Source organism: Lutra lutra, chromosome 3 (genome assembly GCF_902655055.1).
Source record: "Lutra lutra chromosome 3, mLutLut1.2, whole genome shotgun sequence".
In the NCBI taxonomy this organism is placed as follows: domain Eukaryota; kingdom Metazoa; phylum Chordata; class Mammalia; order Carnivora; family Mustelidae; genus Lutra; species Lutra lutra.
Window position 1 is genome coordinate 3,146,035 of NC_062280.1, and position 15,969 is coordinate 3,162,003.

Consider the following 15,969-nt stretch of genomic DNA (forward strand, 5'->3'; position numbering starts at 1 on the left):
CTCCCCTTCAGATGTTTCACAAGGGGCTTACGGTGACATACATTAGGGAAGCTGGCTAGGTGCTAGACACAAGGGAGTGACAGAGCCTTGTGAACCAGGGGGCGAATGCCAGCTTAGAACTACTCTCATTCAGAACAGTTTAAACACTGTGCTGGCCAAGTAAGACACCAGCCCAACACTACCATGAGTTTGTGAATTTTGCTTTTAAGTGCCCTGAAAGAAATAGAAGTCTTACAGTTCACAGTTTTATTCCCAACATCTAATACACTTTGAAGCACATGGCTATTTAATAAATAGCCAAGATTTAATTAGCATTTATTAAGGGCCTTGATATAAGAACTATTCTGTGCAAATTAACAAAAGAAGAAATGACTACTGCCTTTGAGGAATATTTAATTTCATTTGGGGAGACAGCACTTAAAAATTAAACCAATAAGTCAAGCAGAGAGAGTCAATTATCATATGGTTTCACTTATTTGTGGAGCATAACAAATAGCATGGAGGACATGGGGAGTTAGGAGAAGGGAGTTGGGGGAAATTGGAAGGGGAGGTGAACAGTGAGAGACTATGGACTCTGAAAAACAATCTGAAGGGTTTGAAGAGGTGGGGGGGTGGGAGGTTGGGGGAACCAGGTGGTGGGTATTAGAGAGGGCACGGATTGCATGGAGCACTGGGTGTGGTACAAAAACAATGAATATTGTTATGCTGAAAATAAATTTTTAAAAATGTTAAAAAAAATTAAACCAATAAAGTGGACATCAGTTGAAAAAGAGAATTCTGAGTAAGGGTGGGAGGAGTTCCAGAAGTCTGTACAAAGGAGATGGAACTTCTCTAGACGTGGAGATAGTAGAGATTTAATTTAAGCAGGGAAGAGGGAAGGAGTGCTGAGTGCAGATAAAGGAGAAGTGGTGTGTTTCAACACAAGCGAAGCTAGGGGAAAAAATGAGCATGGGTGTGTGCATGAAAGGAAAATAACTTAATGGAGAAGAACTTTCCTGGGATTAGTGAGAAATTAAATCCAATAGGTAAAAAGGGGGCTCTAAAAATGTTTAAATTAAATGCAGCTCTACCCCCACCTCATCCGCAACCCCTCAACCACACCCTGAAATAGTGCACCATCAGCTACAGAAAACAGGAACTGTATAAATGACTCCTTAGGAATGTGGTATATGAATCCAGAAAGAATGATGAGACTTTAGGAGCAAAACTTTCTGAATTTATGATCTTTTGACCTAGAGTCTGAATGGATTGAACACTGTGTTTTCCCATGTCTCCACATAAGAATAAGTGTTCTTTTCAGTATTCAGAAGTACGTATACTACTGTCTGGAATTTAATTCAGTGCCTAGCACTTAATAGACAATTTATTATTTATGCCTCCTAGTTGCTCTAAGTATTTGGTTTCACTATGTAACAGAAAGACAAATCTTGAATTTGTAGGGGATGCGAAAAGCTCTTCCTCTACCCTTTTGGCTGGGTCTGCAAATCAAAATGATAGACTAACAGGCAGAAAAAAATGACAACAATGGCCCATGTATCCATGGGCATCACAAAGAAATGTGCTTCAGGGGAACAGAATGGGAGACTTATATATCATCTTAAGAAAGGGTGATAAATTGTGGGAAAGAGGCTAGACAAAGGAAAAGGGGTTTGGGGCTCCTGGGTTGGAGGTAAGTTATGGAAAGTGACCATATATATGGAAATGTATAATAAATAAGGACTGTTTCATAAGGTTTGTTAAGCAGATAAAAGATCTCAGGTGATAAGAATTGTATCTGGAGTGGTTCTCCTCCCAGTAAAGGAGGTAGAGACAGCTTTACAAAGGGAACTGCTTTTTGACAAAAAGGGGGTACAAAGAGCTAATTGCCTTTGGCTTAAAACAACCCTTATTATCATTGTGGCATATTTTGAGATGGCAAACTCTGACTTTCAAATTCCATAATGGCATTTGAGGTAAATAAAATTTAATGATTCAGAAAAATGTCAGTTAAGATAATTTGATCCATTAAAATGACCAAGATTTAGGTGTGTGAGATCAATTTTGATTAGAAACCATTTGTTAAAGTTCAGGCTTGAGTAAGGCAGAGTCTCTACCTCCATGAACTCATAGGCATGTGAGAGAGAGAGACAAATGTACCATCCATTCCAGTGGGAAGAGATGCATTCGTATTGTAATAGAATTACACAAGGATTTACATTTTCAGGATTGTTTTACAGTATATGGCTTCAACTTTTGTGCAAGATTTTGAGGTTGGGGGAATCTCATGTGTTTCTTGTGGGTTAGACTTTTATGAATGGGATTGTGAAAACGTTCAGAACATGGGAGCATGGGTTATCTAAGACACTCAGCTCAAATGCCAGCTTCTCCTTCCTTTTCAATTTTGTCTTCCTTCTTCTTACCTAATTATCAATTCAGTAATGATCTTACAGTAATAACAGCAGAATAGCTGCTGCATTTCTATAATGTTTTGTTTTTCCTTACCAGTGGTTATGTGTTACTCCGAGCTCATCATGATATATGTGCTCTTAATACCCTTACCTATTTCACCCATCCCTCCTACCTCACCTCTGATAACCATTAATTCTCTATAATTTAAAAGTCTGGCTTTTTGTCTCTCTTTTTTCTTTGTTTTGTTTCTTAAATACTACATATATGTGAAATCATATGTTATTTGCCATTCAATAAATGCTTTATCTCAGCATTATACTTTCTACATCCATCTATGTTGGATGGTAACACCCAAATGGCGAGATTCCATTCCTTTTATGGAGGGATAACACTCCGTTGTCCATATATACACCACATCTCCTTTGTCCATCATCCATTGATGGACACTTAGGTTGATACCACAATTTAGCTAATTATAAATAATGCTGCAATGGACATGGGAATGCATATATCTTTATAAATTAGTGTTTTAGTATTCTTTGGGTAAATACCAGTAGTGAGATTACTGGATCATATGATAGTTCTATTTTTAGTTTTTTGAGGAAACTGCACACTGAGGAGCCTCCACAGTGGCTAAACTGTTTGCGTTCCCCCCAACAGTGCCCAGGGCGTCCTTTTACCCCACATCCTAGCCAACACTTGTTGTTTCTTGTGTTTTTAATTTTAACCATTCTGACAGGAGTGAAGTGGTGGCTCATTGTAGTTTTGATTTGCACTTACCTGATTAGTGATGTTGTTATGGCCAATGTCAGACAAATTACAAATTACTGCCTGTGCTCTTTTCTAAGATTTTTATGGTTTCAGGTCTCACATTTAGGTCCTTAATCTATTTTGAGTTTATTTTTGTGTGTGGTATAAGAAAGTGGTCCAATTTCATTTTTTCGCATGTACTTGTCCAGTGTTCCCAGTACCCATCTTTGAGGAGACTGTCTTTTTCTCTGGATATCCTTGCCTCCTTTGTCAAAGGTTAATTGACCTTACTTCTGGGTTTATTTCTGGGTTTTCTATTCTGTTCTGTGATCTATGTGTCTGTTTTTGTGCCAAAACCATACTGTTTTGATTACTACAGCTTTGTAGTATACCTTGAAATCTGGGATTGTGATACCTCCAGTTTTGTTCTTCATTTTCAATATTGCTGTTCTTATTTAGAGCCTTTTGTGATTCCATAGAAATTTTAGGATCATTCTGGTTCTGTGAAAAATGCTGTTGGTATTTTGATGAGAATTACATTAAATCTGTAGATTGTTGTGTGGGTAGTATAGACATTTTTACATTATTTGTTCTTCTAGTCCATGAGCATGAAATGTCTTTCCCTTTGTATCATCTTCAATTTCTTTCACTAGTGTTTTATAGTTTTCAGAGTACAGGTCTTTACCTCTTTGGTTAAGTTTATTCCTAGGTATTTTATTATTTTTGATGGAATTGTAAATGGGATTGCTTTCTTAATTTCTCTTGCTGCTACTACTTCGTTATTAGTGTATAGAAATGCAGTGGATTTCTCTGTATGTTGATTCCGTATCCTGCAACCCCACTGAATTCATTTTTCAGTTCTAACAGTTTTTTGGTGGAGACTTTAGAGTTTTTTTCTTAATTTTATTTATTTATTTATTTATTTATTTATTTATTTATTTATTTATTTGAGAGAGAGAGAGAGAGTACACAAGCTGGGGCGGGGGGACCAGAGGAAGAGGAAGAAGCAAACTCCCTGCTGATCAGAGATCCTGATATGGGGCTTGACCCCAGGACCCTGAGATCATGATCTGATCTGGAGGCAGATGCTTAACCGAGATGCACAGGTGCCCATTTTAGGTTTTTGTTTGTTTGTTTGTTTGTTTTGTGCACTATCATGTCAACTGCAAATAGTTAAAGTTTACTTCTTCCTTACCACTTTAGATGCCTTTTAATTCTTTCTCTTCTCTGATTGCTGTGGCTAGGATTTCCAGTAATATGTTGAAAAAAAGTGGTGAGTGGACATCCTTGTCTTGTTCCTGACCTTAGAGTAAAAGTTCTCAGTTTTTCACCATTGAGTATAATGGTAGCTGTGGGTTTTCATATATATTCTTTAATATGTTGAGGTATGTTCTCTCTAAACTTATTTTATTAAGTTTTTATCATGAATGGATGTTGTCTTTTGTCAAATGCTTTTTCTGCATCTATTGAAATAATCATATGGTTTTACTCTTTCTCTTATTGATGTTGATTTACTTGTGACTATTGAACCACCCCTGCAATTCCTCTTTCATTTCTGACTTTGTTTGAGTCCTCTCTCATTCTCTATTTTGTGAGTTTGGCTGAAGGTTTATCAATTCTATGGTTCCTTTTGAAGAAACAGCTCTGGGTTTCATTGATCTGTTCTATTGGGGGGTTTTTGTTTTGTTTTGGTTTGGTTTGGTTTTTAGTTTCTATTTCATTTATTTCTGTTCTAATCTTTATGATTTCCTTCCTTATACTGGTTTTGGGTTTTGTTTGTTCTTCTTTTCCTAGCTCCTTAAGGTATAAAGTCCCACTGCTCATTTCTCTTGCTTCTTGGGGTAAGCCAGTGTTGCTATAAACTTACCTCTTAAAACAGCTTGTGCTGTATCTCAAAGATTTTGGACTGTTGTATTTTCATTCTCGCTTGTCTCCATGTATTTTTTAAACTTTCTCTTTGATTTCTGGTTGACCTATTAATTGTTTAGTAGCATGTTATCTAACTTCCATCTACTTGTGCTCTGTCCAGATTTTTTTTGTGGTTGATTTCTAATTTCATAGCATTGTGGTCAGAAAAGATGCATGGTATGACTTTGATCCTTTTGAATTTGTTAAGACATGTTTTATGGCCTAATGTATCACCTATTTTGGAGAATGTTCCATGTGCATTTGATAAGAATATGTATTCTGTTTTAGGATGGAATGTTCTGAATCTGTCAGATTCATCTGGTCTGATGTGTCATTCAAAGTCACTGTTTCCCTGTTGATTTTCTGCTTGGATGACCTATCCATTGATTTAAGTGGGGTGTTAAAATCCCCTGTGATTATTCTGTTACTATTCTGTTACTGATGACTTTATGTTTGGCAATAGCTGCTTTATCTATTTGGGTGCTCCAGTGTTGGACGCATGGACACTTAGTTGTTACATCTTCATGTTGGATTATTCTCCTTATGATTATATAGTGCCCTCCTTGGTCTCTAATTACAGTCTTGGTTTTAAAGTCTGTTTGGACTTATAGAAGTATTGCTAGCCAGGCTTTCTTTCATATCCATTTTCATGATAAATTCTTTCCCAGACCTTCACTTTCACTCTGCATGTGTCTTTAGATCTGAAATGAGTCTCCAGTAAGCAGCATATGGATGGGTCTTGGTTTTTTAGCATCTGTCACCCCATGTCTTTTGATTAGAACAGTTAGTCTATTTATATTCAAAGTAATTATTAATAAGCATGTACTTATTGCCATTTTACTTGTTTTATGGTTGTGTTTGTAGTTCTTTTGTTCTCTTCTATCATGATTAGTTGGCGTTCTTTAGTGATACACAGATTCCTTTCTCTTTATGTTTTGCATATTTATGATTGGTTTTTGATTTGTGGTTACCATTCAGTTTATGTATAACATCTTATGCTTACAGCAACCTATACTAAGTTGATGGTTGCTTAAGTTTGAACCCATTCTGTAGTTCTTCCCCCACCTACAATATTTTAGCTAAATGGTGTCATACTTTACAACCTTTTGTGATTACCTTAACTAATTTTTTATAGATATACTTAATTTTATTGCTTTTCTTCTTCCTACCTTTCTTAGTCCTACTTATGGCCTTTCCTTTCCACTCAGAATCACCATTAACATTTCTTTTAGGGCTGGTTTGTGGTCATGAATTCCTTTAACTTGTTTGTCTGGGAAACTCCTTCTATTCTGAATGATAGCCTTGTTGAATAGAGTACTCTTGGCTGCTGGGTTTTTGTTTTTGTTTTTGTTTTTTTCTTTCTCTTAGCACTTTGAATATATCATGTTCCCTCCCTTCAGGCCTTCAGAGTTTCTGCTGAAAAATCAACAGATAGCCTTATAGGGTTGCCTTTATATGTAACTGTTTTCTTTTCTCTTGTTGCTTTTAAAATTCTCTCTTTATCACTACTTTTTGCCATTTTAATTACTATGTATCTTGGTGTAGACCCCCTTGGGTTGATTTTGTTGGAGGCTCTCTGTGCCTCCTGGATCTGGATTTCTGTCTCCTTCCCCTGAATCAGGAAGTCTTCAGCTATTATTTCTTCAAATAAATTTTCTGCCCCCTTTTCTCTCTTCTCCTTCTGGAATCCCTGTGATGCAAACGTTGTTGCACTTGATGGTGTTGCTAAATTCCTTTAATCTATTCTTACTTTTCATCTTCTTTCTCTCTCCTGTTCAGCTTGATTGCTTTCCATTACTCCATCCTCCAGGTCACTGATCCATTCTTCTGCTTCCTCTAGTCTACTATTTATTCCTACTAGCATATTTTTAATTTCTGTTAATGAGTTCTTCATCTCTGATTCTTTCTTTTTTATGCTTTCTGTTGTAGATCTCACTGAAATCTTCCTCTCTTTTCTCAAGTCCAGTGAGTATCTTTATGACCATTACTTTAATAGATAGAGAATGTCAGGCATATTACTTATTTCCATTTCAGTTAGCTGTCTTGGTGTGATTTTGTCTTCTTTCATCTGAGACATATTCCTCTGTTTCTTCATTTTTTTCTAAATTTCTGGGTCTGTTTCTGTGTGTTAGGAAAGTGAGCTATGTCTCCTGATTATCAAAGTAGTGGCATTATGGGGAAGAGGTCCTATAGAGTCCTGCAGGGCAGTGTTCCCTGTTTGCCTGAACCTGGGGTGTCTCCTGTGTGTGTAGCATGCACCCTACTATTGTGGCTGAGCCACATTTGCCTCCACTTCAGTGCAGTCATCTGCAAGCTCTCCTTGCCTGTTGTGGGCAGGGCTTGGTCCCTCTGTTATCAGTGGCCCAGTATGGGGCCACCTTGAACTTGAGTTGGGTCAAATCAGGCATTTGTCAGCGCTGCTACTGCAGCCAAACTGCAGGGCTTTTGTTGGTAGATGGGGCCTGTAGTCAGACCAGCTGTCTGCCCCAGCCTTGCTGGCGCCCCACTTGGACTGATGTGTGTGGTTATCTTCTCTTCTTGCCAGGACAGAAGTCTCCTTGCAGTGGCACTGGCTCCTGTTGGAGCTGCTTGCACAGTGCCATGCTTGGACTCTGCTTTAGATGGACTCCTGCTCAGGGCAGGTTGGGTGGGGCAGGTCCATGTGTGTATGCAGGAGTGGGGTGGGTGGTGTTAGCAAGGTTTACACTGGTCTGCTGTGGGAGGAGACCTGAGCCCCTTTGCAGAACTCCTGTGGAGGATGGGCTGAAGAGAATGGGACTGCAGAAGAAAGCAAGATTGGAGCATGCTGTTATCAAGCTAGGTTAGAGAATGCTCATGTTGGTTCCCACAGGTGGCTGTGTATTGGGGATAAGGGAGGAAAATGGTGCCTGCCAGCTCTCTGTTCCTAGAGAAGTCTCTTAAAGATCCCTGCCCCTCCAGTATGTGTTCTGAGATTAGTAAATAAATCTCCTTCCTATATACCTGAGGCATTTTTCAAACTGCAGCTTCTGTGCTGTATGTCAAGGCTGTTACTTGTGCTGTCTCTTTAAGGTTAAGGACTCAGTGTCCTATATCCTTCTGGGTTTCGCAGACCCAAGCCAGCTGATTTTGAAAGTTCCACGTATTAAGCCTCGCTGATTGCCTTAGTTTTCAAAGCCAAATATTGTGAGGATTTTTCTCCCCAGGGTGGGTCCCCCATGCCTGGGGTGGGGGTCTTCTCCTCTTCTTTCTCCATGCCTGGAGTGGTGTCCCTTTCTCCTGTGGACAATTTTGTGGGTCAATTTGGTTCCTGACCCCATCTCCACCCTTTCGACCATTTTTGATGTAGCCTCTTCTCTATGTGTAGCTGTGAGGAGTCTATTCTGCCAATCTTTGGGTCATTTTTTGAATTACTCTTACTGAGGTATGGGTTATTTAGGTGTATCCATAGGATGAGGTGAGTTTAGGATCCTCCTACTCTGTCATTTTCCCTGAAAGTCTCAAGGTGTCTTTTTTTTTTTTTTTTTTAAAGAAACTTGGTCAGGATCTTGGATGAACTAACAGTCTGCACTAAAGAAATGAGAAATAGTTTCACACACAAAAAAAATAATTTTACCAAACCCTCAAATCTCAAACAACTTTTCCCTTCCTCCTGTACATACAGTATTAGGATTAATAAAAGGCAAACTTTACACTCCACATAGAACAGTGCAGACCCCAAAGTTTATATAGGTAGGGTAGAATGTAAGATTCTGGAATATTTAGGTAAACCACAGATGATAAATACTGAATTTATGGGAAATACAGGAGTTGTTCAGCTTTTTAGTATTCCAATGTGTAAATCTTGATGTTTTGGAACCACTGCCATGGGAGGCATCTACCATATCTCCTCACAAACTTGTGCTTGGTTCTGACCAATTCTGCATTAGTTTAACACTCTCATTTGACTTAGTTTGATGGCTTTTTTTTTTTAACTTAGATGTATTATAGTCCTATTGAGTATTTTTACTTGCTAATCCAAGTACTAGCACTTGGATTGGTGGATCCAGTGCTGTTCTTTCTTCACAAAGTAGTGAATCTCATATTAGCTTAAATCTGGGTTTGAAGCAACTAAAACGTATTTCATCAAATTAGAAGTTTGATTTTTTTAAAAGACATTTCTGATAAAAATAATGTGTATTTGAAAAATTTTGGGAGAGAAAAGCATAAAGAGGAAATGTAAATTATAATCCCACCATCCAAAGATCAACTCTGTTTATGTTTTCCTGTATTTAGCTCTATTCTTTTTAAATCATATAAATTTTAAAAACTAGAATCATACATGTATGTTTTTCTGCTTTTAAAAATTATCAGTTCTGAAGATTTGGATAAATCTTCTAATCTTTGTAAACTTTTCTATCATATTTTAGGAGGCAGATTGTAATATTTTCCATGTTTGATATCTTTTTTTAGCTAATAATTGTACTTAAAAATTATATGATATTACAAGATAGGCTTTATAACAGTTTTGAAAATATTTTCAGTGAATAGAAATGTTGTAGGAAATTACTAGTTCAAATAACAAATATGTGAGTACAAAGCACATGTTTTTAAACAGCATTTTTGTTATTGAAAGTTAAAGTTTTTGTTTTGCCATAAATAACCCATTTGACTAGTAGTTTAAAAGCTTAACATATGAGTATATTTTCATGTTACTAAGTATTCTTTTTTTTTTCTTTTAAAGTTCTGTTTACTATTTGGCTTTTTTTCCCAAATTTTTTTTTTAAGTGTTCCAAAATTCATTGTTTATGCACCACACCCAGTGGTGCAATACATCCCCTCTACAATACCCACCACCAGGCTCACCCCCCCTTCCCCCCCTCCAAAACCCTCAGTTTGTTTCTCAGAATCCACAGTCTCTCATGGTTTGTCTCCCCCTCCAATTTCCCCCAACTCACTTTTCCTCTCCATCTCCCCGTGTCCTCCATATTATTCTTTATGCTCCACAATTAAGCGAAACCATATGATAATTGACTTTCTCTGCTTGACTTATTTCACTCAGCATAATCTCCTCCAGTCCAGACCATGTTGATACAAAAGTTGGGTGTTCATCCTTTCTGATGGAGGCATAATACTCCATCGTATATATGGGCCACACCTTCTTTATCCATTCGTCCATTGAAGGGCATCCTAAGTATTCTTTTAAAAAGTATTTATTTATCTGAGGCAGGGTGGGTTAGGGGGAGAACGAGAGAGAGAATCTTAAGCAGGTTCTGCACCCAGTGCAGAGCCCAACATGGTGCTCAGTCTCACAACCCTGAAATCATGACTTGAGCGGAAATCAAGAGTCAGACACTTCACTGACTGAACTATCCAGGGACCCCAGAAGTTATCATCTATTTGTTATGAACTACCCTAAAACTAGGTGGCTGAATATTATGAACATTAATTTCACAGTCTCTGTGGATCTGCAATTTGGGTGCAACTTAACCGAGTGCCCCTCCTTCTCACAGGTGTCAGCTGGGGCTGTGATCTTATCTGAAGGCTTATCTTGGAACAATCCAGTTTTACACGCACTGTCACTGCCGTACAGAGGATTCCCTCATTTTCTTGACTCATGGGCCTCTCTGTAGGGCTTCTTACAACACAGAAGCTGACCTCTATCAGAGTAAGAGAAGTGAAAGACAGAAGCCAGGTCTCTTTGAAATTTAATCTTGGAAATGACATCTCATCACTTTTGCTATGCTCTATGGTTAGAAGTGACTCATTAGCCCTAAGAGATAGAGAATTAAACAAGGCATGGGAGGGAATTTCAGGAGGCAGAGATTACTGGGGCCATTTAGAGGCTATCTACCACTATTATTTAATAGATCCCTAATATTCCAGGACATAGACCTATAACAAATTTCATATCATTGTACATTTAGGTTATTTTCAATTCTTCTAATTATAAAAAGACTACCATAAAAAATTTGGTTGGCAATTTTAATCATTTCTTTTAGATTTCTGAAAGTGGCATATTTGGGTTAGAGCTCCCAACATGAATTGTTACGCTGCTCTTGAACCGGGTTACAGTACTCTCTGTGTTTGGGAGTGTTCTTTGCACCCTCTCCCCTTTAAGACAAGTCTTTTGAAGAATGGGTTTATACAATAAATTGTTGCATTAATACATGGTTCATCTGATGTAGCACAGACCATGAACTCTAAAAGGTGGTGTGATACAGCAGTGAGACCCTCGAAGCCACCACAGTCAAAAGATGTGAGTTCCAGAATGGCAGTGCAGTTTGTCCCTCCTGCATTGTCATCAAGGCCACGTGCTTCCCCAGGCAGGATATTTAACTTGCTTACATACAGTTCTACAGCAGTGCACTTTGTAAAATGTGGAAAATGCATAAAATCACAGTAAGACCCCAGGAAAGAGTAAAGGGGACCGGAAGCGTGGCAGGCTCCATAGACACAGAGATGAAAGGCGAGCTTGGCCGCTCAGTCGGTTGAGCATCCAGATCTTGATTTTGGCTCAGGGGTGATCCCAAGGTCTTGGGATAGGGCCCTGCATGAGGGTCTCTGCTCAGCAGGGAGTCTGCTTCTTTGTACCTCCCTCCCCCGACCCCTTTGCACCTCTCCTATGCTTGAAACTAAAATAATCTCAAAAAAGAAAGAAAGAAAGAAAGAAAGAAAGAAAGAAAGAAACCCCAAACGAAACAGAGATAGGTGGGTAATTTACTCCGGAAAGCTCTGGATGCTTGGCTGTTGTTTGTAACTCGTGGTCACATGTACTCTGTTGCTCTTTCTACAAGTGCACATGCGTGCCTTGTTTGATGGTTCTTCGCTTTACTGCACTTTGTAGATGCTGCATTGTTTACAAATTGCAGGCTTGAGCAACCCTGTGTTGAGCTAGTCTATCTGTGCCGTTTTCCCAACAGCATTTGTTCACATCATGTCTCTTTCACATTTGGTAATTCTCACAATATTTCGAACTCGTCATAATTCTTGGTTATGGTGATCTGTGCTCAGTGATTACAACTCGCTGAAAGCTCAGATGATGGTTAGCAGTTTTTAACAAAGTTTTTTTCTTTTTAAAGATTTTATTTATTTATTTGACAGACAGAGATCACAAGTAGGCAGAGAGGCAGGCAGAGAGAGAGGAAGGGAAGCAGGCTCCCTGCTGAGCAGAGAGCCCGATGCGGGACTCGATCCCAGGACCCTGAGATCATGACCTGAGCCGAAGGCAGCGGCTTAACCCACTGAGCCACCCAGGCGCCCAACAAAGTATTTTTTTATTTAAGTTATGTACATTGGGTTTTTTTAGGCAGAAAGCAGTTGCATACTTAGTAAACTATAGTATGCTATCAATATAACTCACATGTACAGGGAAACCAAAACATTCTTTGCACTTGCTTTATTGTGATATTTGTTTTAATAGTGGTCTGGAGTTGAACCTGCAGTATCTCTGAGGTATGCCTCTAAAGAAGTTTCTTTCAAACATGTAGAGTTAAATTATTTAAATCAATTAACATTCACTGAGGCCCTTCATTATGCTATGCACGTAGAAGTGGGATGCAAAGATGAATAACAATGGCTTAGTACCCGTCTCCTTTTAGAAAGCACAGAAGTGCTGGGGCCATGTTCCCGCCTTCAAGAGTCCATCTGGCACGGGCACAGACTTGTAAATAAGGCAGAATGGGAAAGTACAGTGATGGAGATAACTATAGCATGGAAACCCAAGAGCCTGGTAGAGTAACATTAGGTGGTTTAATGGCCTTTATACAACAAGTGTACTTGAGACGGACACTCAGGAAAGGGTTAATTTTTAAAAGGAAGAAATCTGTATGTAGTATGTAGAAAGGGTTAGTTTTTAAAAGGGAGAAATCTGAAGAATTCTCCATACCAGGGAGAAGGGGGGAAACGAGAAAGACCTTTTAAAAAAGAAAGCATTCTGTAAGTCAGTGTGAGGTCGGAGTCTATGTGATAACTGGCTTAGCATACAAGGACGATTGGATCATGCTTTTCTGATCGCAGTGAGTTTAGGACTGAACATTTAGTTTTGGTTTCATGTTGTGATTCAAGCTCAGATTCCTAGTCAGCTATAGGATCTAAAGACTAGTCCAGCTGTAACAAACCAAAGACCATACTTTGCCATTGCTACCTGGTTCTTCATACCCCCACCCCACCTTTATTTAACAACGGTGGTCTAAGGAACTGACCAGAATTTTGCAGAGCTTAGCTTAATTCATGCATCATGAGTGCAGCTGTGTCATTTGGGTAAGGCATGACATGACTGAGAAATGAGTTTAGTATATCAGGTTTAACAGTTTTACATTCTTAGTGGTGATCTAGATCACTTCTTCACCTAGTTTTCTTTCAGCCAATTGGTCAGAAGCTACCCTCCATTTTCCTGCAAGGTAAACTTGCAAGCACTGAACTTCGCTTTGCAGTAATTCTTCCTGGAAGAATTACAGTACTGGGAGAATTACTGAAAAGCGAAGTTCAGTGCTCCCGGTTATAAATAGGGTTGGTTAGGTGAAGCCAGACATGCACCCAGAGTCAAGCTCAGAAGGGCCAGGAGAAACACCTGTTCCTCTTCTCCACCTGCAGGACGGGGTAATTGAGATGAAGCACTGATATGTGCCTTCGGACTGTCACATGACTGTAGTGATTCAAAACTACAGTCATTATCAGCATTCTTAGATTATATTCTCTTTCCTTAATTATGATCTTAAAGTAGTAACTAAAGCTCTGAAAGTAATGTGATACTGTTAGTTCTAGGGGACAATCTAAGAAGGAAAGGAAGTGACCTTACTGAACATCTTGCATGCTCCCAGGCAACACTAGATGTTGTCTGTGGAGAAGCTCAACTTGTGTGATGACGTCTGACCCAGGTTGCTGCTCACAGACGAGGTCCTACCACACGGCTCTACTCAGGTTCATGAGAATCTCAGACATCAGCCTTTCACTTAACAGTATCGTTCTCCCTGCTCTCCACCAAGAACATTGGACCCTAAGTGTGACCTCGTGAAGAGCCATCCTGACACTGCCCTGCAGGCGAGGAGCTGCACACTGTGTGCGATCTGTGTGCCCGAGGATGGAACCAGCCAGTCACTTCCAAAGACCATACCGTAGCGCTCTTTACGCAACCTTCACACCGGCCAAAATCATATTTACTGTATTTCCAGCTTTTACTTCTTTGTGTGAGTAGTAGAGTTTATTCTGTTTGCCACTTGAACTGGTATCATATGATCCTGTTATCAGTTTAAAGTCTAAGTCACTGATTCTCAATATTACCAGGACAAAGACCTCTGTTCAAAGTCCAATTTTCAGGGACTCCTTGTAAGAAAGAGGTCTTTCTTATAAGGACAATAAGGACAAATAATGACAAATATTATTAGGAACTCCATTATTTTTTAATGAATTCTTACGTTTTTTAATGAATTAGCATTTATTAATTGCATCTGGATTAAAATTTGAAAAATAGTGTATATATATATGCATAAGGCTTCTTAAAGAGTATCATTTTTTAATGATATAGAGATTTGCATTAATTCAGGGCTAGGGTTCATTTTAAATCATAACTTGAGATATAAAACATCTTAGAAATCTGCTTAGAGGCTTAGAATATGATACAAAGCAGGACCACAGTTGCAACCACTTCTGTTAATCTAGTATTTAAGATAGGCTTTCAGGGACTTACACGCTTACTCCTTTCCAGAGCGTATTTTAGAAGTTAGTTTTTGGCTAGAGCTTTGTGTTTGGACCTAACTCATATTCAAGTTATGGCTTTTTTGACACCTTCCCTGGCACATTCCCAAGGAGTTCACTCACCAGGCTCAATTTGATGACACTGCATTCAGGATGGACACCATAGTGCTGAAGCGAACGACACAGAGTGATGGGCTGCAGTAATGTAAATCTTCTGTTTGAAGGATCCAACAGAATACCCAGTAGTGGCCAGACCTAGTCCTAAGGAAAGTGCCAGAACTGTGGCCTGACACACGCGCTATACTTAGTGCGTCGGGGCTCCTAAGTAACATTGAGGGAACCAAGTAAAAAGAGCTTTCTTTCATTTATGTATGCCTGTGGGGTGTGTGTGTTTGTGGTTTTTTTTAAATCATTTTTTAAATTTATTTTCAGCATAACAGTATTCATTGTTTTTGTACCACACCCAGTGCTCCATGCAGTCTGTGTCCTCTCTAATACCCACCACCTGTTTCCCCCAACCTCCCACCCCCCCACCTCTTCAAACCCTTCAGATTGTTTTCAGAGTCCATAGTCTCTCATTGTTCATGTGTTTGTGTGTTTTGGGATTTGGGGGGTAAAGTGGAGGGTGTGGTGGGGGGAAAGGCATCCTCACATTTTATTTAGCTGCCAGAGGCATGAACAAAAAAAGTCATATCCCCTATTAAGGCGAGGATAAATAAATTAAGGACCTTCTCTGGAAATCTATACTACTTATAGCCTGAGAAAGTTATCATCTTGTTCTTACTCTATTTTGTTCAGTAAGTTTGGAAGCACTTATAGACATTGGTCCTGAACACATCATAGACACTCATTAAATTCTGGCTGGGTGATTAAGGAATGTTCTCACAGCTTTTTTTTTTTTTAATTTTTTTTAAGTTGCTCAGCATCTTTTTATTTTATATTAACACATAATGTATTATTTACTTCAGGGGTACAGGTCTGTGAATCATGGTTCTTACACAATTCACAGCACTCACCATAGCATATACCCTCCCTAATGTCCATAACCCAGCCACCCTATCCTTCCCCCCAACCCTCCAGGACCCTCACTTTGTTTCCTGAGATTAAGAGTCTCTATGGTTTGTCTCCCTCCCCAGTCCCATCTTATTTCATTTTTTCCCTCCCTACTCCCCACGAACCCTTATCCTGCCACTCAAATTCCTCATATCAGAGATATATGATATCGTTTTTCTCTGATTGACTTATTTCACTTAGAATAATACCCTCTAG

The 15,969-nt window shown here is 39.0% G+C and overlaps 1 protein-coding gene across 5 annotated transcripts in view; it reads left to right on the top strand.

The window, feature by feature from the left end:
* The window catches only part of C3H2orf88 (chromosome 3 C2orf88 homolog), a 64,474-nt gene that overhangs the window by 26,959 nt on the left and 21,546 nt on the right, over window positions 1–15,969 (top strand). The gene's annotated exons all lie outside the window — the stretch shown is intronic.